Source organism: Buteo buteo, chromosome 20 (genome assembly GCF_964188355.1).
Source record: "Buteo buteo chromosome 20, bButBut1.hap1.1, whole genome shotgun sequence".
Classification (NCBI taxonomy): Eukaryota; Metazoa; Chordata; class Aves; order Accipitriformes; family Accipitridae; genus Buteo; species Buteo buteo.
Window position 1 is genome coordinate 8,838,515 of NC_134190.1, and position 23,231 is coordinate 8,861,745.

The 23,231-nt window shown below is 42.6% G+C and overlaps 1 protein-coding gene across 6 annotated transcripts in view; it reads right to left on the bottom strand.

Annotated features, from left to right (window-relative positions):
• Positions 1–23,231, bottom strand: part of ATXN1 (ataxin 1) — a 370,404-nt gene that overhangs the window by 170,236 nt on the left and 176,937 nt on the right. For 5 of the 6 annotated variants that reach the window (XM_075052095.1, XM_075052096.1, XM_075052097.1 and 2 more), the window contains one exon: positions 21,043–21,140. The exons of the other annotated variant lie outside the window; for it this stretch is intronic. The gene's annotated coding sequence lies outside the window, so the exon portion shown is untranslated. The remainder of the gene's footprint in view (positions 1–21,042; positions 21,141–23,231) is intronic. 6 annotated transcript variants of the gene reach the window in all.

The following is a 23,231-nucleotide window of genomic DNA, read 5'->3' on the forward strand; positions in this document are numbered from 1 at the left end:
ATTTACCACACCACCTGATTAGGTTGAGCTGCTTATGTATTTTGAAAATATAAATTATGCCATCAGTCATTCATTGTATGACAGTAAACTTGCAATTACACAACTCTGCAAGCTCACGCAGTGCACCAAGGCAGGCACAACCCAGCCCCAAGTGTCAGCACAGCACAAGACTACCCAATCTTGACTGATCTTAAAAGAAAACTCTGGCAATGAAACAGCTCACGCTCTGAGGAACAAAGCTTGGACTGGCTCTAACCCTGCACCAGAGTAAGCAAAGCCATACCTCTCCAGTTTACCTCTGCAGGCAAGGTGAGAGGGAAGCGCTGGCAGAGGAAGGAGTAACTGGCACCCTTTCCTAGGTGTGTAACAATGCTACCTGAAGACTCATTTCCCAGAGTTGGGCATCTATGCTGAGAAGTTATTGGACCCCAATCCTATGTTAAAACCTACTGTCATTCTTTCTTTTCCATTTCCTCCAGTTTGCTTTTGAGCTTACACTCCTCACACGGAGGAGCACTGAGGATTCAGTCCTTCACACATGTGCAGGAGTGTACATCCAGGGTGTCACCCTTGGCTGCCAGGAGCAGGATCCAACTCTCTTGGACTGTGATGCTCAACATAATTTGCCTTACAACCACTGGGAGAGACAGGCAGCTTAAGGACCTTGAGAAATCTACCCTTAAACTTTTACATTCGTCCTCATTTCTACCTTTCCTATCACACTTAAGAGGAAAGCCTCTCCCTACACAAAACTGGCAATAATGCTTGTAGCAAACTAGCAAGCAGAAAAGTAAGAAATTACAGTGTATGTATAATATTCACACTGCTCAGTATTTATTTCCAGTCTCACATATCTGTTGTAACACATTTAAACAATTCCCCCAATTCTAAACAGCTGGTTTCCTCTCTGTTGGTGTGATACACTATCTTAATTCACGTGATACTGGATTCGCCCAAGGCTGCAACTCATTCAGAAAGCTAGCACAAACGCCATGTCCTATTTAAGATCCAAATGAGGCTTTAAAACATTAGCCTAGATCTGCACAAGCCTCATGCCTGACTCCTTCAGAGCAGAAAGCATCATCTGAGCAAGCCTTTCTGCCCTCAGAAGTCCCAACCTAACTGGTCAGCATGAGTGGCAGAGACAGGTAACCGCAGAGGACTGCTCTTCTGCATCTGCTCATGATGTAGAAGGGAATTGGTGATTGGTCCCGTGCAGATCTGCATGGCGCCAGCGATCTATTTATACAGCTCTAGCAGGCTGAAACTCTGCATAGAAACTGCAGCCATCTCTTGAGCTCTCAAACTGAAGAGGGGTGGATGTCTCTAATTCTGACTCCCATGGTGTTCCCTACAAAAATGACAATCGTTTTAATTTTGCGTGGGGGAGAGCTGCTGGTGTGTTTTGTATGTCTTTCTCTACACCAGCTTCAAGATTCTTACACCCCAAGGATTATCAGCTTTGTCACTGGGTTTTAGATTCCACATCTGTGGTTTATAATATAGCCAACCCAAGTTAAATCCAGGATAACACTTCTCCACCAGGTCCAGTTAGTCAATAGACACTGCGACTTTCTCTCTTCTTTGTTTTCTTAAACAAATGACAATAATAAAACAACAAAAAAAGTCATTTAGAGTCATACTATATCCAACTGTCATTTGTAAGACTTTACTGTATTATTAGTCAGAGCTTCTGATGACAATATAACCCACAAGACTGAAACCTGAGTGGTTTATACATGTCATCAGAGCCTTAGATAAAAATGCCACCTTAGAAAGTGGGAGTATTTAATTTTTTATAATACTTCTGTACTAGTATAAAGCATTCACTTAATTTACATCAGAGATTTCTTTTCTTAAGGTATTTGTGTCTGTTTGATCTTTTACAAATATCTAGTTCTGTGTTTCAGATCTAATAGTGCTGAGTACTTTGAAGACGTTTTGCTAGGACTTATTAATTAGAATTCCCACAAACCTTTAGGGTTTGGGTTTTTTGTTTTTCTTCTTTTCTTCTTTTTTCCAAACCAGGGCACAGCGTTGCAAATGCAAAATTGCAGTCCCCTGTCTCTAAATACCAAATTATTTTTATGAAGAGGCATGGGTTAGTTATGTTACTTGGTAACAGCTGCATGGCATAGTGGCTGGTACTAGGTGTCTGTACAAACACATATCCACAGGCTGTAAAACAAAAATGGACAAATTCTCAGTTTCTGTAGAACAGCTAAACCCCAGTGAAAACTGGCTGTGAAGGAATGCTGTCACTCAAATTCATCACAGCCATAGTTGTGCAAATTACAACTGGTTATAGAGTATTAGTAATTACATACCAGAACTTGATTAGTGACTTTCCTAGTGTTGAAAATGCTCACAAAAATGGAATGTCATCAGAGCAAAACACATTTTAAAAAAAAGGTCACTGGAGTGAAAACTAGAAGAATCAGTTTTATGGCAGTTTTCCATTAGCTCGTATTGCTCCACTGCAGCTTCGATGTATTCATGGATGCATGCATGCACATGTATGCACACACAATTTTGGGAAGCAGAGGACAAAGAAAGAAATAGGTTTTATGAACAACCAAAGAAGTAGAAATTAAAGAACTGATTCAGCAAACCAATTAAGCACATGATTAATTTCAGTTATCTTCAGTGGAGCTTGACTACGGTTAAAGTGCTTTGTTGAATCAGGGTCCTGAAAACACAGTGCTCCTCAACCCGTTCATCTGATCACAGCTTTAGGTGAAATAAAACACTTGAAAGGGACTACAGGTAAAGAAACGCTCAGGCTTAGCAAACTAAAGCCTTGTAGGAATTCTACTAGTTAGGAAAAACCCCATAGTGGCTTCGTAAATTTTCATCACCTCTAGCAGTTTTTGAATAATGCAATGCTCTTTCTGGCAGCTTCATAAAGCTGTAATCCGCACAAGAAGTTCTACAATGTCTCAGCACTTCCTGGGGACTCGGAGCAGTAGGATAGCCTTGCAACACAAGCAGAGATTAATGATTTTCTAATGCACAGTAATAAATAATGTATCCCCCATAGTACATAAATTAAAGCTGTAATTCCATCCCAGTTCTGTGATGACACCAGAAGCCCAAGATGGAATTTCAGCCTCGTTATGACCAGTCATGATACACATTATTCCTAAAATTATGTTCTGAGAGTTGATAATGAACTGAGAAGTTCTGAAGGCATTACCAAAAAGAAGTGACGTGTAATTACAAGCAGAAAGCAAAATTATTAAGTCAGATATTGCTTGCAGAACTTGCTAAAGTAAGCAGTAAATCTCATCCCTGAAAAGCCCACTCAGCATATTCGTAACAAGGCAAGCAAAGATCACTACTACTATCAAAAAAAATGAAAGTTGTTCTAGTACCACAGAGCAATGCCCCCAGTCATAGTAAACAGAAAGTAACTATATGTTAAAGATCAGGTTTGTACATTACAGAGTTCTTAAAATGCTGAATATAACTCCTCCTACAACCATGCCAAAAACCAGTGGTATTTCACTCACAAGTCACACAAGTATCCTACAGGTACACAACAAGAAGCATAAAATATCAGGACAAAGTCACAGTATGTCCCAAATCCGCGTTCCCATTCCACAAGAAAGCTACTGAGCAAAGCAAAATGCTCATGATGAGAAGTGTTTTGTCTTTCTGATGAATATATATATACACACACATACAGTTTATGCACTGTAAACTACCTAAAAAATTTTCATGAAGAACATGGCCCTAATATTTTTCCTGCAGACAATTTCAAGAAATCTTATGAAGACTCTGAAGGCATTTTACAAGTCTAACAACAAGCATTTTAATGGAAGTAAGTTTAGAAGTATAAAGAGAGAGCCAAAACAATCATCTATTTAGAGTTAACTGGTATAGTCACCCTGGGCTTTGGTTATCAATTCCCATGATTTTTAGCAAATCCCGCAAGATTTCAAAAGTAAGTCTGGAGCCAGTTTTATTTCAGAGACAAGAAGAAAGTAACTTTCTGACCATCTTACACAAACAAGGCACAAAACTTTACAGGATCATCCATGGCCTGGAGTGGTTCCAGGTTCTGAACTTTTTTGCATGGTATTATTCACAAATTTATCCCCCACCCCGCTCCCCTTGATAATGTGAGACTCTAAGTCACACTCACTCTTCCTTGCTCTTCCCCCCTTGGGTTTTTAGCTTATAGAGCTGTAAAGAAAAGTAAAGAAAGGGAAGCCTGAAGATTATGACAAAAAGTCAAATAAATCAGTGCAGGAAGTTGATATTTTTAAAAGCTGGAAATGTTTAAGCCTAGAGTAACTGGTTTTGAATATCTGACGCTTCCCCACAAGCCACCATATTATTTGTTCCTTACCTTCCAACTCTTCCTCTTTCCACTTCCCCTTTCTATAATGTTAGATAGTGTTCAAACCTGAACACCTGGACTTATGTTTCCTACATTCATATTTGAGCACCTTAACAGCAATGGTCTCATATTCTAGAGGCCACTCACCTCGAGATACCTAGTGATTTTTCCATTCTCTTTTAATCACTCTGATAACCAGCAAAATTTAAAATCTGAATATAACTATTTATGTGCCTGCCTCTGCATTTAAGGACACATGTTTTCCAAGAACCCATTTTCTCCCTTTTTGCCTTTTGTGACTATTCATACAAACAAAAAAGTATCAAAAATAATGAGAAAAGGACAAAGAAAGCAAGACAATCAATGCCTAAAGATCCTTGCCTCCATGGTATCTCTAGAAGAAGCATATCATCACCTCTAAATAGCAACCTGAAACCTACTCAAGGGACTTACGTAAGTCATGACTCAAGAACTAAAGCAATGAGTGTCAAAACATTCAAAGACACAGTACCCTCTGCTCCTAGTAGTAAAGGAATAACTACTGAGAATATGCAAAGGAGATCTTTGCACTGGAGAAAAACAGCAGCAAAAACTTCTTAGAGGTCCATAGAATCACAGAACGGTTTGGGTTGGATGTTTAAAGATCATCTATTTCAACCCCTCCCCTACCACGGCCAGGGACATTTTTCACTAGATCAGGTTGCTCAACGCCATGCATTCAAAACTATCCACACAAGCTAAGCTACACACTTCAGTAACAGTAGCAGACTACTAGAAAACCTACAACCAGATGCAGTCTTGGAGGTTTTCTATGTCTCAAGTAACTGATGTAAACTCCAGAAAAAGTGATAACCTAACACCCAATGTATGCCTCCATCTGCCTTTTATTAGGGACTCAGACAAAGAGATGGTTTTCTCCAAGATCTCTTAGCTAGTAGGTTAGAGTGCTCGTGAGATAATTTTCATAAGGAATGGCAATCTAACATACAGACTAAAAGGTGACCCTGTAAATAAATGTCAGCTGCAAAATCGAATACCTCTCCTGGTCTGAGCTGAACAAACACTGCTATATTGACAATGTAAGCAAAATGCTGAGAAGAGAAATAAATCTGCAATGAAAAAGAAAGAAAGAGAAAACCTCTAGAAGTAAGTGACAGGGAACATGAGGGGGAAAGGGCACATGGCAAACTTAGATCAGTGCAATTCTGACCAATTCAGGCTCTTCCTGTGCTCATCACTGCACCATCTGTGCTTAAGTGTAAATGGAAGAGTTCCCTATCACATTTTCTTTCTTTGTGCAAACATCATATTCACATTTATATATTCTGAGGACTATGTGACTTATTGATTCAGAAATTAATCTAAAATGATGCTTATATAATACACACCATATTGATTCACAATCTCATTGTGCCAGTCATAAAAATACATTCTAGAAATTGTTTTTCAGAATGCTTTTCTTGCAATCTGGGAATTACATTACAATATTTGCACTCTAAATTTAAAGACATCATGTACACCAAAGTCTGAGCACTAGCCTGTTCACCGGTTTTCCCTCCTTGCTCATTAGCTCAACACATAACATAAGACATGGGCGAGGACTCACACCAGCAGCAGTGAAAATTTCAGTACCTGTAACCCAAGGAGGGGAGCAGGACTTCAGAACCATGTAATTACAAGAAGAAGAAGTATGATTAAAGAGTCCCTATTTCTGACACAGCACAAGTCAGAAGAAACACCAGCACTTGTCACAATGAACGGTGTGGTGAGGACTTCCCCAGCAATTCCATACCCAGAGATGTGGGCTTTTCACCAGAGAGAATTCAAATTTCCCTCCTGAAAAAATGAAGAAGAAGGAGGAAAGAAGTCTTTTTTTACAACATTTTAAAATTATTTAACTCTACTAACTTAAAAATACTCATTGCCAATGAGTTACTGGGTTGTTCCAATACAGGCATTAAGAATCCAAAAGCAAAAGCTCTTGCTGCCCTTCAGATTACTGGTGGTGATTTCTTCCTGACAAAATATAGGACAAATTAACATACTGCTAATGCATACTGTGTTAATTATTCTGAAGTGCCATGTAGTAACCCTGATGGAAGTTCAAACAAATTGTGACAGATACAGATAGAAACAGTATTATATGTAGTTTAAATTCGTATTCTGTCAAGTTTGCAGCTACAGCATTGACGACTGCATTGTGAGGCTGCGTTACTGCCTAAAATGATCTCACGTTATGCTATTAGATTAAATACTCCCATGAGCTAAAACACTGTAGAGGGGCGAAGCTCAGAAAATCAATTTCAACACTGTTTTGTAAACTTCAGTATAGCTCCAATTCTCCGTTATTGATACCAATTCAATGAACCACATTTACACTGTAAGCACACACCAGGCTTAAAAAGTCAACTGGTTAGCGCACAGTGCCGAGAGTGCCGTAGGGAGGGCAGACACTTACAGACAACACGCTGCCAAAACAAAGCTTTAATTTAGAGGAAAAAATCCTGGCCTCCGGAGCTGTAAGAACCGCCCCGAGATAGGAACTGGGAGTACATGGATAAACAGAAGCAACGCTATGAGTCTACACAGAGTGATTTCCAAAACTTATCCTCCCACGGCTTCACCAAAAAGCCGCTGGGTGAGCTAAGCAGCAGCAACCAGTTGCTGTCAGGGACTCCTGCAGGGCCCCGAAACCGGGCAAAACCCCGCTCGCTGCTCAGCCCCACTACCCAGGACACCCAGGCCCAGCCTACAGCCCGTGGGTTGCAACGCTGACCCCCAAAACGCCCCAATCCATGAGCCGCCTCACCCCAGGGCACCTCTGCCTCGGCTCCCGCAAGCCCACAGCGAGTCGTGGGGCTCAAGCAGGGTTTGATACCGAGCTTCTCTGAACACAGCAGATCCCACAGCAAACCGCGGGTGGACCACCAGAGGAGAGCCAGGGTCGAACCTCTGCAGCTCACGCTTGCCGAGGTGACACAATGCACGCCTGAACACAGACACACCTAATCATATAGACCGTACATAGAAGCTCTCACAATAAAAACTCGTTCACGTGCATTTACAACATAGAGTCTTATTTTTTGGTGTTGAAGCTTTGTCGCCTCCCCCATGCTCCCAGAAAAAAAAAAAAAAATTTAAAAAATCTCCATTGGCTTTCCTCAATCATTAACCATATTAAAATAATAAACATTCTGGCACCAACACTGTTTAAACAGCCTTCTCTCCACCCAAAATCCACTGGCAAATATTTTCACATATAAGATGACCATCCCACAACCCTGCTTTTGAATGCTAATCTAAACTGAGTTCTTCAAGCCAGCACGGTAAAGAGTTACTCTTTGGGAGGGGGAGCACAGAAAAGAAATGAGAGAGGGGCCTTTAAGATGAAATAAAAATAGACTCCCTTGATCCCACCATGACATGGCCCAGACATTCTCCCTGTGGGGGAAGAAAATGTTTCTTACTGCAGTGAGAGTTTTTATAACATTTTCTTCTTTTTTTTTTTTTTTTCCCTGTGCAACTTTGCTTCCTGAAGAATGCTTTATATAAAAGACATGACATTTGGCAACCCAGCTCTGCTGCTTTGTGAAATTCTTTTGGCAAGTGCCCTATGTGCTGACTGCATTAAGCACATCAGTTTATTTATTTATTTATTTATTTAGGCAGAAGTCAGAGGGAGCAAGCCATACAATTAACGCACAGCACAGCACTGCTTCATCCAAAAAAACGGGAGAGGAGCCAGGGAGGGAGGGGCCGGAGCCTCTCCTTTTGGGAAACCTCATGATGGGAGAGGAGACGGTTCTCCGACCTCAAAGTGTTGCTGCTGCTCTGGGGCATATGCAGTGATTCTTGGATCTCAAGGCATTTAGCGAACATCAATTAATTAATTAATTAAGCCTCAATTCCACAACAAAGGCAGGTATCATTACACACCTATTTTGCATATGGGTAAAACGAGCCGCCGAGTAAACCTAAGCCTGTACCGACCTTGCCCGGTATCCCGAGGCAGGAGGTGCACCACCTTGCTCTTGCGGAGGTGAGGTGAGAGCCGCCCAGCAAGAACCGGCAGGAGGGCATGGCACCGGCCCCCTGCACACCCACGCTTCCTCCCTCATGCCCCGAGTGAAACCAGAAAATGGAGAAGTCTCCGCACACCACCGTCTTCCCAAGGGCGCAGCCACGGCGCATGACTGCGAGGCGCAGAGACCTCCACCGATAAGCGCCGACCTGCTTTGCGCCACGTCACGTTGCCCGTGACGTGCCTCAGCGCCATTCGCGCAAATCAGAGACCGCACCATGTATATATACCATCTGCGGTCATGTTCTCGCAAAGGGAAAACCTCCAAGGGTCAAGGACTCTAACAAGCAACCCCTTTTTCCTACTCAGATGCCACGCGTTGGGCAGGAGGGCCATACATTTGTGGTTTGGAGTTATGGAGCATATTACTTCAGGCTTACAAGAAAACAAGATGCTTCTCAGAAACAATGGAATATTTTGCTTATGATCATGATTAGCCCCATTTATTTACACCAGGGACCAACAAAGCTTGGCAGCACACCACCAGGGACACCAAGCAACAGCAAGTTCACAGAACCATGAAGTTTTCAAGCTAAATAGGAAGGAGAAATGGGAACGGGAGAGGACATGACATAGCTGCCCAGAGACCGAAGCCAACAGCTGGCCAGTCCCACAGCCTGAAAGGGTAAAGCTTCTGCTCTTACCACATATCCCCTGATATTTTCAGGCCAAACTGCTAGCAGCGAAGGGCCTGATCCATCCAAGGCATTGTTCAGCACACACACCACGAGGGAAATGCTGAAACGTGGTCTGGTGCTTTCAATGGGAAGGAGCTACCAAGTCTCTAAACAACGCGACCCCCTGCAGATTGGGTACCGAAAACACTTTTCTACATCTCAGAGAGGTAAGACAGGACTGGAGAGTCTGCTTGACCAGGTGGTGCTGCTCCAAAGGCTACATCCAAGGGCACAGACAAATCTATAATGCACTTAGCCTTTGGAAAAGTTTTAAGCAGCTTGGTCTAAAAAAAAGTTACATGTTTAACATTGAAAAGTGTTTTCTACACACAGATCTAAAAGAGACAGCTGTGTGTTCTCATCATTTGTGTGCACCCTGATAAAAAGTCTAATTTTGTTCCTAGAAAAGAAAATTGACATAGCAATCTAAACCTGCCTGGTGTTTTGCTACAATATGAGGAAAACTTTTTTTCTTTTTTAAATAAAAAAATCTGGCATTACACCCCCTTCCTGTTCTAAAACTTTTTCCTAGATTTTCTGTCCTTCGTTTCTAGGCCAATTTCTATGATATCAAACTAGTTATCACAACAGCAACATACAAGCCCAATTCTACAAGATTTATTCAAGGCAAACATGTTGCTACCAGACTGCCTGTTTCAGCAAAAGTTTGACATGACCAAGGGCTGAGGACTGTAAGACACAGAACTCAGCATCAGTTTAACTGTACAGCAACCTTTGCCAACCATCTGTCCTCAGTAAAGCATATATCAAGCTCTCCTTTGAAAAGGATTTAGGCATCTCAGCAGTGAAAAGGGTCAAAGGGACACAAATCTGTCCACAAAGAAATCACTGGCAGAATTCCCCTCACCTGAAGCAAGGAAATACCAAGCCTTGAGTAGCACAGGTCGATCATTCTCTTCAACTTGGAAACAATACACTAGCACTTCAAGTGGGGATTTCAAGCTCAGTGTACCAAGTTACCGACTGCCCACGCAGGATGCACGCCTTGGTCTACAAGCTGATTCTGGAAATTGAGGCCAGAAGCAAGCAAGGGAAACCTCAGCACAAGTGTCTGAAGCTGTGGACTCATTAGCCCAGCATGCAGGCAAATTTGAAGTCAAGAGGCTTTGGATCCGTGTGCATATGCTACACATCAAGATACATGAAAGATGCACGTGATCTCCCAATGCAAAATTTCACACCAAAACATAAACAAACATGCTTTTTCTTTAAACAGAGGAAACAATTAAAAATAAAAAATATTCCCCACCAAACACATCTGTGAAGGCATGCAAGAGGAACTAACGTATTTTAGGACAAGCCCAGCAATCTCACGAGCCTCAGGTGCACAGTGCAGAGATGCTATGAAAGACAGCTTAAAGTTAGCTTAAACAGCTTAAAACTTAGTTACAGGTGGTTTACTTGAAGGGAAGGACAAGATTATGACAGAGGGACAAGACTTGGAGGTAAACAGTAGGATAGGACAGCACACATGAGAGAGGGACAAGACTGGGTTGGTTTTGGCTTGACACTTGCCAAGTGAAAAAACAAGTGTGAGTCATAATAAAGGTAACTCAAAGTGTGATGTGACTGCAATGGAGAACTGAGCAGACCACACTGCATGAGTCAGCAGCACAGATAAAAAGGGTGATAAGAAGCAGCAGATGGGACATGTCTTTACTAAAACAATGCTGCAGGACACAGGTCTCCTTTGCGCTAATGAAATGGTCGTGCCAAGCTGCCATGCGCTGGCTCGTACGCTTGCGATCCCGTGAATCAAAGAACGCCGCGCACAGAGGTTAGAAAAGCAGCAGGCAAACAGGTGCAGACAGATCCACATGCAAAAAAGCACAGAAAAGCAAAGCCACAGCACCCCCCCCAACACGCACACACCCTGACGAGCACCCTGGGACACCACCCCGAAACGACTCGGGCAGCGGGGTGGGGAGGAAGAGAAGGGGGGAAGGAAGCTGTCGCTGGGATCATGGCATTCAACCTGGCCGACGGCCAGTTCTGCTGTTCCTGCTAGTCAGACTCTGCCTTCCTGGTGGGCGCCGAGGGCGGGAGTCTGCGGCATTGCGGCCCCCCCCGGCCCCCTTCTGCCTCCCCAGCGTGCACCTGCAGAGCCGGGAGGCAGCCACAGCCGCACAGCTCATACCCGTCGTGAGAAGGCAAAGAGCAGCTGGGGCTATTTGTGGAGCTATGCTCCAGTACACCTGCAACTCGGGTTTAAAGCTCCATCTTTTTGTTCAGGATTGCAAACCCCGTTTTGGTGCGAGATCGGAACATTTAGCCCCGAGAAATCAAGCACCATGTTCTTGGGTAGCAGAAACCATACAGCCATGTGCAAGGCCACATTACCTGCAAAATGCAGCTGCTGCCCTGACCACATAAACAACCTGCAATGGTGGTTCTTCGCCGTCAGGATCCCTACTCACTGCACTTTTGAACCTGGTCAGGAAAGACAACGGCCCTCTGTCACGAGCTCAAAAGCAGACAGACATAAGGCAAAGCTCAAATCGCCTTTCATCTCACTTCTTGGCTGAGGTAGAATTATACCCTGCCTGCGAGGGGCAAGATGGAAAGTAAAATGCTCTATTTTTAGACACAAAATCCTGCTTCATCAGGTTCATCTCATTTCTAAGAAACAAACCTTGGCAAAGGTCTGCATTTGAGGGGGATGAAAGATGACTTGTTTCATTTTCTTTTAGTGCAGCTCATAGCATGACTAGCATAAATCTAAGCAAATCTGCTTTAGCCACATATACGCGCCAGCTGTTTTATTTGAGAGAGATAGTCCCTATATTCTAGCAATATATATATATATTTCATTTTTCCCAATCTGTCCTGCCAAAATAAGCATGTTGTGTCCAAGTATTTCAATGGAGTTAGAAGGTGTGTCTATTCCCCTCACTCCAAACATCCTTATTTATAGATTTCAAAAGTTGGCAGGTATGCCGAGGAAGAGCAGTTGCTGAGCCTAACACACTCTGCACAGCAACAGATCTGTTTTAACAGATTAACAGGCAGAGAGAGACAGGAAAGAGCTGTACTTTCCTTCTTTACACATGTCCTTGCTTTCAAACGCAGCTTTACGGAGATAATGACAGTAACTGTGCGTCTAAAATAAAGCTGGACCGAGAGCCAAGGCTCATGCAGCCCCACTGACAGCAGAGCTTGGCTCTGCCCTTTGGTCATGCACTTTTCTAACCCGAGCGTGCGCCTTCCAAGAAGTAGGTAGAGGAACTGCTCTCCTACGGACATCACGAGCATTAGTGAAGGGGGAGAGCGGTCAGCCTGTAAGAAAAACAGTGAAGTTAGTTTTCATTTCCTGTCGGTTTTAATCTTGTCTAGAGGCTTTGCTAGCTGCTACTTCCATTTTCTGGCCTGTCTGCAGAGGAACTGCTTCTTCACTCGTTCGCAGAAGGTCCCTCTTAGCTGCCTGCAGTCCGTGTCTCTCGTACTCCTAAATCCACCCCACCCTGCCCACCATTCGCTGGCTGCAGCAGCAGTGAATCAGTCTGCAGCCACAAATCACTGTGTTGGCTTCCCCCTTGTAGCTCTATAAACAAACATGCCCCTGATTACAGCTTCCACTGGCAATCTGTTCAAAAAAAAAAAAAAAAAAAAATGCACAGGATTCATGGAAGCTGATGCACAACTGGTTTTTTTCACAGTCTAATCTTTCCATTACCCCTTGAAGGGTCTGGTCATGCAGAAACACCCTTATACCCATTTTACTGCTGGTTTTCACACTCTGTGGGCTGTTTGATTTTCTCTGAACTCATGATGCAAGTGCTTCTATATATTCTGCAGGCAATTCCTGAAATGCACTGCTCAATTTGCATGTGGACATAGAGCGCTGACTAACCTGAAGACAATTAGCAACAAACTGTGATCAGAACTCAGACTGAGGCTCAGCGAGGACTGCCTTGTCCTCAGCCTGGAGAAAGTGCTGCACCTACGTAACTCCCACTACGGGGCTCTTGGGCCCTCAGCACGGAGGCTGCTAAACAGTGACAAATCGATGACAAACCATTACTGATAGTTCTGCAAAAAGGTTCCTATGGCTCTTGGCCACAGCCCCCTGGCAATAGACACACTTCTGCACATCCGCTTTCAAAAGGAGCCATGACATGCACTCATCCATCTGACCCGAGATGCAAGACACAGCTAGGTGAGGGTGACACCCTGCATTAAAGGTGGCCGAGGATGGGTGTCAAGCTAGGAGAGCAGAAGGGAAAGATATACGTGATAGAGAGCAGAGCTCATGTTGCTAAGAGTTAACCAGCACAGTACGTGCCAGGAGCAATAACTTCTCCCCCTGCATGAACCGTGACCAGGAGCAATGCCAGAGAGTGTGCACAGCAAAAGAAGTCATGGTTAAGAGAGATGGAAGAGAGGGAATCACCTGATCCTCCCCCCGGTGCACATCTCTGAAGATTTATCTCAGCACCACATCCTTAATTCCTTGCCCAGTTTCCAAGAACTGGCCTTTCATAGACATGCTAGAGAAAGAAAATGAGTTTGTCTAGTATCTTTACTTCCAGCTCATGTTTGCAAAGCTCCCTCAGAAGAAAACTGCCAGACTCCACAAGTGATCAGTGTTATCACACTTGATCCATATGTGCCTTGAGCTTGCTGCCCCTCCTGGGACCAACAGCCATCACTGCAGCCCTGAAGGGATGGTGGCACTACTTTTTACTAAAAGGTAAAGTAGCGTTTTGCTTGCCTTTTCCTGGGAGAGATTATGTAGAATGTCAGAAAACAAAATTACTAACTTTATTCCTAAGATCTCTCAACAGTGCTCAGCCTCACCTCCTCGTTTACAACTGGATGAATCTGAAAGGCAGAGTCACTTTTGCAAGATCCAAGAACGTGACTGGGAACACAACAGCAAAGCCCCAAACCCCGTTCCTCTCCTCTGTCTGCTCTGCAACCCTCTTCTCTCCCATTGGGCACAGTGGAGCTAGGTCACCACCTTCCACATACAGACTAATATGTAAGTGACTTCTCTCTCATGCATTTATTTATGTAAATTAAGACATATTTTAAACCAGGTTGTGATGATCCATATTACGTACAAATACTGCATCTATCGAAACCATTTGAATCCAGCTTTTTTTTTAAGTAACATTTAGAGAAGGGTGTGTTTGCTGCTGAAATCTCGCAGCAAATCAAACCTTGGAACTGACAGCAGTTACTGACTACACTTCTTAAACCAGGACTGACTGACATCCTACATCAGCCTGCAGTAGCAGTCTCTTCTGCCAGGCCAGAGAGGGGGTATCGTCATCATTTCAGTGCATTTAGCAGGCTGAGTTAAACACTTAGCTCAAACATCAGAAAGGAACTGGAAGTTGTAAAAGTAAGAAAAGAGGAGTTCAAATAATTTCTTAACGGAAGTGATGTGCAAGAGTTCATGATCTATGAGTACCAAAATTCTTATCTACGATCCTGTGACCAAAAAAAAAAAAAAATTTGACTTAACTACAATTAACTCTTCCTTTTAAAAATGGCTTAATTTTAATGCAAAACAAGTTTAATTTTTTTTTTCTTTTTTCCCTCCTACTTCCCAGCTCCTATTTTAAGGAAGCATTTAGTTATGTGACAGAAATGTTGCAAAATTTCCTTTTTGTGCATTTTTGCTGAACATTTATTTTCACGTGAATGTAGCCTGATACAAGTCACATGCAAAAATATAATCTAGTAAACAGTGAACAGAAAACGCACCACTGATTAAAATAAATAAATAGAAAAATTAAAGACCCACAGAAATCTATGTTGGACCAGATTACTGGTGGAACATCTGTAGAAATATAATGTAGTCTAAGTTTAAAAAAAGATATATAAAATTATTTCAAGTACTGAAAGCATTCCCTTCTTAAGGACAATAATTAAAAAGAGTAAATGCAAAACAAGATTTAGAAGCTGATTATTTTAATAGTTTTCCTGCTTGCTGATTTTAGTCACAATTGAAATCAGCGATTTAAGTCCCCCTGAAGAACCCTCCACAGGAGGAGCAGTGCTGATTTATTTCTCACGAGATGGGACACTCCAGATCATGAAGAATAATGTTAGTTTGCTGATGCATGGCAGATACACTGGGGCAGACACAAATGCACTCTAGTATTTCAAATTAAAACAAGGCAAGAGGCTAAAATATATGCACATATGTGCACGTGTGAATGCACGCCCTCATTTTGTTATAGTGCTCGATCAGGACACAGACCAGCACAGCAGCAGACTAGGAGGAGGGAGCTTTTGCAAAGAGGTAATGGCCAGCAACTCTTGAGTGCTCAGGGCAGTTCTTGCAGATGCAGAAGCACCAGGACTGGCTCAGCAGCAGGTTTCTTGGCGTAAGCACAGCACTGCGTGGCCAGCGCTGCAGGGCTGGGGACATGAACGCGTGGTAATGCCTGACCGCTGGGGGTTAGCATGGATCCTGCCAGGATTACGATAAGCCTTGCTAAATCCGTGCTGGGCACGTGGTGACTCTGCACCATCCTCCACCAGTGCTCCTAGTCCCAGGATGACAGCGACAAAACATCCCTCGGGGCTGTCAAGCCAGGAGCTGCGCTGAGCCGGAGACAAGGAGCCTGGCTGCTCTCACCAGACCCAAACTACCTACTCAGGAGTCCCTCCTGTGGGTGTCCTGTAGCACCTCCACCACCCAGGCTGCTCCCACAGGCTATAGCAGCACCGACCTCCTCTTCCCTGCCCTGCACAGCAACGAGGACAGAGAAAGATGTGTTTCAAAAAGAAAAATACTTTTTTGTTCTATAGCAGAAAATGAGTTAGAAGGCTTCAGGGGACCTGCAGAAACTTGCGAAGTCATGGAGGTGATCCTCCAGCGAGAACAAAAGGAGGAAAGCATCCATGGGGACGCCACAAGCCATTTCTCAAGGGAGGAGGTTACACTACAGGGAAGAACCTCTCCTTTTCCCCCGTGCCACCTCCATACACTGATGGCAAATGCATGGGGAGATGCAATCACGGTGGCTGCAGGAGCTGCCAAAGTGCTTTTTGGCTTAAGAAGCAAAGGACAAGTTTGAGGTTTGTTCTTCAATTGCTGCCTCATGCACTTAATGTAACAAGACCACGGAGAAGAATAACTCATGTATATAGATAGCAATGAGGTAATTAAAGCCTAGTTCTTCTCAGCCTGCTCCCCGACTCCACATAAAAGAAGTAACAAGTGCACGAACATCTAGGTTGAAAATACAACATCGTGCTCTAGTGTAAAACTCCCGTGCCTCATGGAGTACTGCTGGCTTTACTACGGCCACGCTATGTATTAGCGGGTACTGATTGTGTTTGCACAAGATTTCAACAAGCTGAGCCAACCGACATCACTTCCTCTATTTCTGTATAGAGTAATATATTTACAGGAACAGCCTTTTGAAACATTCCAGTAAAATTAGCTTACTCACAGATTTTTTTTTTTAAACTAGAACAGAGAGCAGAAGGATAATATCATCATCGCTTTTTGTGCATAAATCAGCTGTCTATTTACCACTGAAACGTTGCAATAATGAATTCCACTAACTTCTGAGTTATTCGTTGGGTTATTAGAGATGACCTAAGTTCACAGGATCACAAAAAAAAAAAAAAAAAAAATTCCTTCATTATTTCCTGGGAAACGACCTTCAGAAGCACGTATTCCACCTCCTTCCCCAAAGCAATGCCCAAAATATTCCCGGAGGAGGCTTGTCTGTTTTATAAAAACCTCCAGTGATGATGCTTCCACGACTTTCTCAAAGGCAAATGACAGCTTATCACTTGAAAGCTTTCTTAAACGTTTACCCAAGTCTTGCCACCTTCAAATTAAGCCCATTTCTTCTCGTCCTAACCCCAGCAGTTGTACAGTTTATTCCCTTCCTCCCTGTAGGAACCTTCCACATATTTGAACACTGCTATCATGTCTGTTACTGGCCTTCTCCCCTGTAGACTAAACAATCCCAATTCTTTCATCTTCTTTCCCAGGTCATGTTTTCCAAATCTTTGATCATTTTCACTGCCTTCTCCCTGGATGCCATCCAGCTGGCTCTTGACTATGTTGTGCCCCAAACTAGATGTTGAGCCATTTCCAACACTGAGTGGAGTAAGACAGGTTATTTCGTGCCTTTTCTTTACACACCCCAAAACAGCGCTTTTTCGAGGGGCAGGGATGGGGGAACTTTATTCCTTGTATGACTGTATGATTCCCACAGCCTCAGGTCCACGATCCCCTTCTCTCTCAGATGCGCTGTCCTACGCACACGGATCAGGCCCGGGAGGACTTGAGACGGGGCTCTTCTCCACCGGCGCTCACGATGGAGCTGCAGGGTCACCAGCTCCAGGGTCGGAGCCGAAGCAGGCAGGGGAGGGAAGGAAAAGCTGCCCGCTCAGCAGAGCACTGGCAGCCAGCTCCCAGGGGACAGGAGAGCAGGACATGCTGCAGGCTGGTTTTCTCTGGTGGTCTGGGAACCAGCTGTGATTTTTAACACCCTATTCAACTAAAGAGGCCAAACTGCCTCCAGCACAGCCCAACTCTAGCTCACAGACCTTATTCTGTAGGACCACTATTGAGTCAGCCATTCCCCATCCTGTGTCATGCAACTGGATTTCTCTATCCCTGTACAGTGCTTCTAAGTTTGTATCCTGGTTTTTTTTTCCCCAAAACCATTTCTCCAGCTAGCCTGGGCAGCTCTGAACTTTAGTCCTGCCCTCCAAGGAGCCTGCAGCCCCCCTCCATGCTTCTTATCCTATGTAAATTTATTAACTGGTCTCTCTGCTCCATCAGTCATTTCAATAATGAAAACAATGAGTATTACCAAAGCCAGGACAGACCCCTGGGGAATCTCACTCACTCCAGTCTTGCAGTTTAACAGCAAACCATGAATAACTACTTCGAATAGTGCCTGTGAAATTCTGTGCACCCACATTACAGACCAGCCGACCAAACACACAGCCTGCTTCAAAGAAAGCTGTGTTAGAAAGCATCCAGAGCCCCCCATTAAAGAGGGACTAATTTCTATCAGACAGAGAGGTTCAACTACATCGTCATAGGTGCTGTTGGAAAGTCTTTGCTAAACACTGCCATAAAAACGTAATGCATGCTGATAAGAGAAATAGGAGTTGATAACCAAGCTTTAGGATGACAGGAAGAACTTCAGCTTACTGAGATAGCAGGACCCTGACTTTGCTTCCAGCAAGAGAGAAGCTTGGAAGAAGCAAACTGAAACGCAGTATAAAAATGACAGGTATTTTGTACCTGCCATCAACAGCTGCTGACTTAGGAGTTAAAGAAGATACTATCACAGAGGTGTGGGTTTGGGGTTTTTTTTTAATAAAAACAAAACATTTTCTTAGCTGTTCCAGATGTTTTTTGAATCGCATTCCTTACTGCTCCCTAATAGCCTATCCTGCTCAGGGATCACAAACAAGCCAGACGGACAGCAAAGACCATGGCTCCCAAAAACCAGATTAATGCTTTAATCAACCACTGAAAGCAGCCCCAGCCCCACACCAGCACTAGGAGAAGCAAGTGGCAGTGGCTGGTGCCTGAAACAGGGAGAAAGGGTAAGTTCCATGGAAAGTGAAAGGTGAGGCAGCTTTCCAGCACTGGCTCCCTCTGCTTGCCAAAATAGCAATGCCCTGCCCACGCCTCACTCCGACTTCTGCAGAAGATGCGCCTGCTTCCCAGGAGAGTTTACTCTCGCAATGCAGATGTGCTTCACTGAGGCAATCGCATTCTGTTGCGTAATGTGACCCGGAATTAAACAGTATATGCTATTTGGTGCATTTTTAAAATGTAAACCAGAAGTTATTGCGGAGCTTAGTGATGCTGCCAAGAATGTTAACGCTATGATTTTAGCAGGGAAGAATATATCATATCCTCCCTCCTCCCACAGCTTACTCTTGAGTCGTAATTTTGCTAAATCCTTTTGTACTTGTCAGTAAAATACAAAGTCACACAACTGTGTGACTTTCATTTTCATCTGTGCTGACTGTGGGTATCATCACCTCAGGACCTAACGCAGCCACACCAGCGGAAGGCACAGGGTAGCTCTGAGAAGAACCTGGCAGGTGACTGCACCAAGGTGCACAGAATTGAACCATTCACCTCATGTCCTACAGAACTGGGGTAAAAAGAAAAAAAAAAAATAAATCAGAAACAGAACCCACAACTAACCATTTCCAGTCCCCTACGTGAACCAGAAGGAACAACACTGCAGATGCTGAGGCACACTTTGAATGTGAATATACATACATTTATATTCTTCTTATAGTTTCCAGGAGTTGCACAATGCCATTCCTCTTTATAGGAATACAGGTCTTTTCTAAAATATATTATGCATAACCCAGTTTTCCATAGCGGGAAAACTCACCAAGGGAATACTATTTGCTCATACCAGAAATGTATCTCAAAATTACAGTAATTTATAGCCTCATTTTCATTGACAAATGAAATAATATCATTCTCTTTTGACAAATATCAGTACACTGAAAAAGTAATGAATAAATGCCTATAAACAGGTATCAAATAAAGCCAACTATCAATCACTGCAACAAAATTTTAAGTAAATCATACATTAAGTAAAAAAAGACTGAAGTAAAAACAAGCCATATAATCTGAAATCAAAATAAAAATCTATCATGCCAAAGCAGAAAAACACAATTCAGAGCACTAAAATACCACAACCTGTTAAATGACCAGTCATCTAATTGTTATTTGTAAAGCTCCAAGTATGCTAAACGAAGCCAAACGTAGAGATTCAGTGAAGTACTTAGGCATGTGCCAAAGTACATCTGTATTTTAAAAACTTTTTTTTATGTGACAGAGAACTTAAAATTCTGGAACTGTTCATGCACGCCTCTAGAAAGATTTCTTTTTAAGAGACAGAAAATACTCAGAAAGAGATCTGCACTGACCATATTTTAGTATTACAAATCAAATCAGCATTCAGGCTAAACTGAATACATATTTCTGGAGACACATCAGAAAGAACCCCAAGGATTAGTCCTAACACAAAAGGATAAGGGAGTTGCCTGCTGTCATCATGCCAATTTTGCAGAACAGAAGAGTTAGCAAATGAGGCATGAAAAGATGTGAGCAAAGAAACTCATACCTGCAAAAAATGCAGCAATATTAGGTGTGCAAGAAAATTACAGTAAGTAGTATCAGGCCCAATCACAAGAAATGCTGACCAGCTGAAAGTCCTTTTGGCCTCAGCTGGAAATATGTAGCACCCTTAAGGCTAGTTAAACTTATAAGCTGTCCTAATTTAATGCTATAAATTAAATTTGAATATTCAGCACTTAACTTTTTAAGGCTCTGACCAATCTGAATCAACGCTAAGGCACCAGCACTAACTGAAGCTCTAGCTACATCAAGAAAATCTTCCCGTGTGCCTCCATTTCTATCTGTTACTGTAAAGTAAAGGATACAGTTCTCTCTTTTTTTAATTCCTGATAGTAATAGTAGCATCAAATGTACCTATGTTACTGCTTTAGGGAAAGCTCAAAAGCTCCTGTTTTGGGCTTTGAAAATCTCTTGTTAATGCAGCTGGTGGCTTTCAGAGTGCAATGACAAACGGAGAGCATTATTGAAGCGCGTGGGTGCATGCACACACATGTGCAGGGAAAGTGAAGAAGAAAGAGGCACACACTATATATTGTAATTGTAATGGCAACTAACCACATTCAGTGCAGATGGACAGTCATGTTATAAAACGACACAGTTGACTCAACGCTACCACGTTTAGCAAGGTGGGCTGACAGGGTTTCATATGGCAAAGGCTACCTCTGGAGGAGGGGGAAAGCTGAGGTGGGGATGAGGAGTTCCACACCTGCCTGGAGATACCTTAAAACTCACTTTAAATTAATCTGATACATAAGATTCAACAAAAAAATAGGGAAAATAAATTAACTGAAGAGCAAAAGGCTTAACTTACTGAATAAGACAGCACTTTAAGAGGTTTCCCACTTTCCCTGCTGTAAAGCACTTCTGAAAAATTCAGCCACTGAGCTACGGCTTTTCTTGACCTTTTCACTGAAAGAGAGCAGAGTAAAAACAGGAAAGAGCTAAAATGATATGCAATAAAGGTGCTTCATGTTAGGAAAGTCTTTTGAGTCACTGTTGCAAATTCATTCTGTGTCGGGTTTGCTAATATAATGCTTGCTAAAGACTATCCATTAACAGCACCAGCAGTCAAAGCAAGTGTAATTGTCTCAGCTGTTGCAGCAACACCGTACGCACCACACCATGCAGCTATGTAGCATTTGCATCTGTTGCTAGTTTTCCACACCCAAAAGCTCACTTCATGTCTTACGATTGATTTATAATGCCCTGAGCCCCAAGGAGATTTGCTCTTCTGATTGCCCTTTTCTTAACAATAACACAAATAAACATGGAAATAAATCTATTGTCTGAGCAACCCTTCCACTAATTTTGTTCTTTGATGGTTTGGTTGATTTAGTATAGCTAGGAATCAAGAGTAAAGTGGATCGCAGCTTAATATAGAGTGTGGTTAATCTTCCCTTTGCATAATGCTGGTACACTATGGCCCAAATACCAGAGATTTATTTGATGTGTACATGCTTTCAAGCATTAGTAAACAAGTTGCAGCCCATTATGAAAGAAGAGCAGATCCAAACAGTTGTGAAGCTCTTTATGTACTCGATTGACACTGGCAGTGCAATATACTTATATTTGCATGTGTACTAGCTTTATAATTTTGGAGACTATTTCACCAAGAAGTATCATTTTTTAAAATATGACTAAAAATATGGCTGAGATCACTTCCCATGTCCTGATGCACTACTGTCTGAAGCATGACAGAACTGGCAGAGAGAGAGGCACAGTCTTCTTTTTCTCTTTTTCTTTCTTTAATTGATTTTATTCCTTGTAACATAGCCAAAAAGAGGAAAAACATATACTAGAGCCTCATAAATGTATAGACATGTTAATTCCCATGAAAAAACAAAAGCAACTCACTTCTCATTTCTTATTTTTCCATTACTTTAAAGAATATGCTACAGAACATACAGAAGTACTGTACCAAATATCACAGAATTTTTTACTTTACTAGACCTATCAAATAAATTATCATCCTATATTCTGTAACTAAAACATTTTTGTTGTTGTTCAGGTACTAATTAAAATAAATTGGTCCTTTAAAAGCTGGTCGTAAAAGCAAAATGTTAACATAAATAAAAATTATTTTTAATAATGCAGTTTCAAGCAGCAGTACAGTGGAAGCACTTAAGTACACAAAAGTTACTTTTTGTAAGTGGCAGTGCTTCCTGGATAAGAGACCCAGTGGGAGCCTATAGTATTTTAACACACAGAGGCAAAACCACCCAAGCTGTACTGTTAGGTATCAATAAACCACTCTCACAATACAGCACATTTTTTCTACCTAGTAGAAGAAACATGATCTCACACTCAGGAACTAGCTTTAGAGGACAGTACCTAACTCCTTGCCCTCTCACATACATGCATGATTTTCAGCAATTCCCCCAGTGTTTATACTACACTCACTGATACCCCAAGTAGGCTACAACTGGACATCATCAGTCATTTGCCATCTCTGGCCTAGATTTTATCCTGTTCTGCGCTGAACACTAACTCGAGATGTCTCAGGAACAGTTGCCTCTGTTTCTTCCTCCCACAATAAATGAAGGCACGACAGAGATGGAGAGAAAGTGGGGGCTGGAGGGGGAAAGACCTTTCAGTCAGACAACAATTCAGAAATCTCATCTACAGAGATGTAGAAAACCTACAGTCCTGGAGCGAGCTCTTCAGATGAAGCCTCAAATCTTGGTGGCAACTATCAAATGGACATAAAAGTATATGCCTGTGAAGGAGGCGCTGTGAGAACAAACACATCAGTGACTAAGAGACACCAGGATACCACAAAAGAGTAACACAGTAAGAAGAGAGGATGCCAGTGTCTCAGATAAGCAGTTATGGCCATGTTTACTTAAACTGTTCTGCTGAGTTGTTCCCATTTCAGGCAGATAACTTTGATTTAAGGAAGAGACTTGCAGTTCTGTCTTCATATTTTTTTTTTCCTTCAAAGCATGAAAGAACTTCCTTTTTCAAAACCAAATTAACAAAGTTTATGTCCAAACCCTCTCA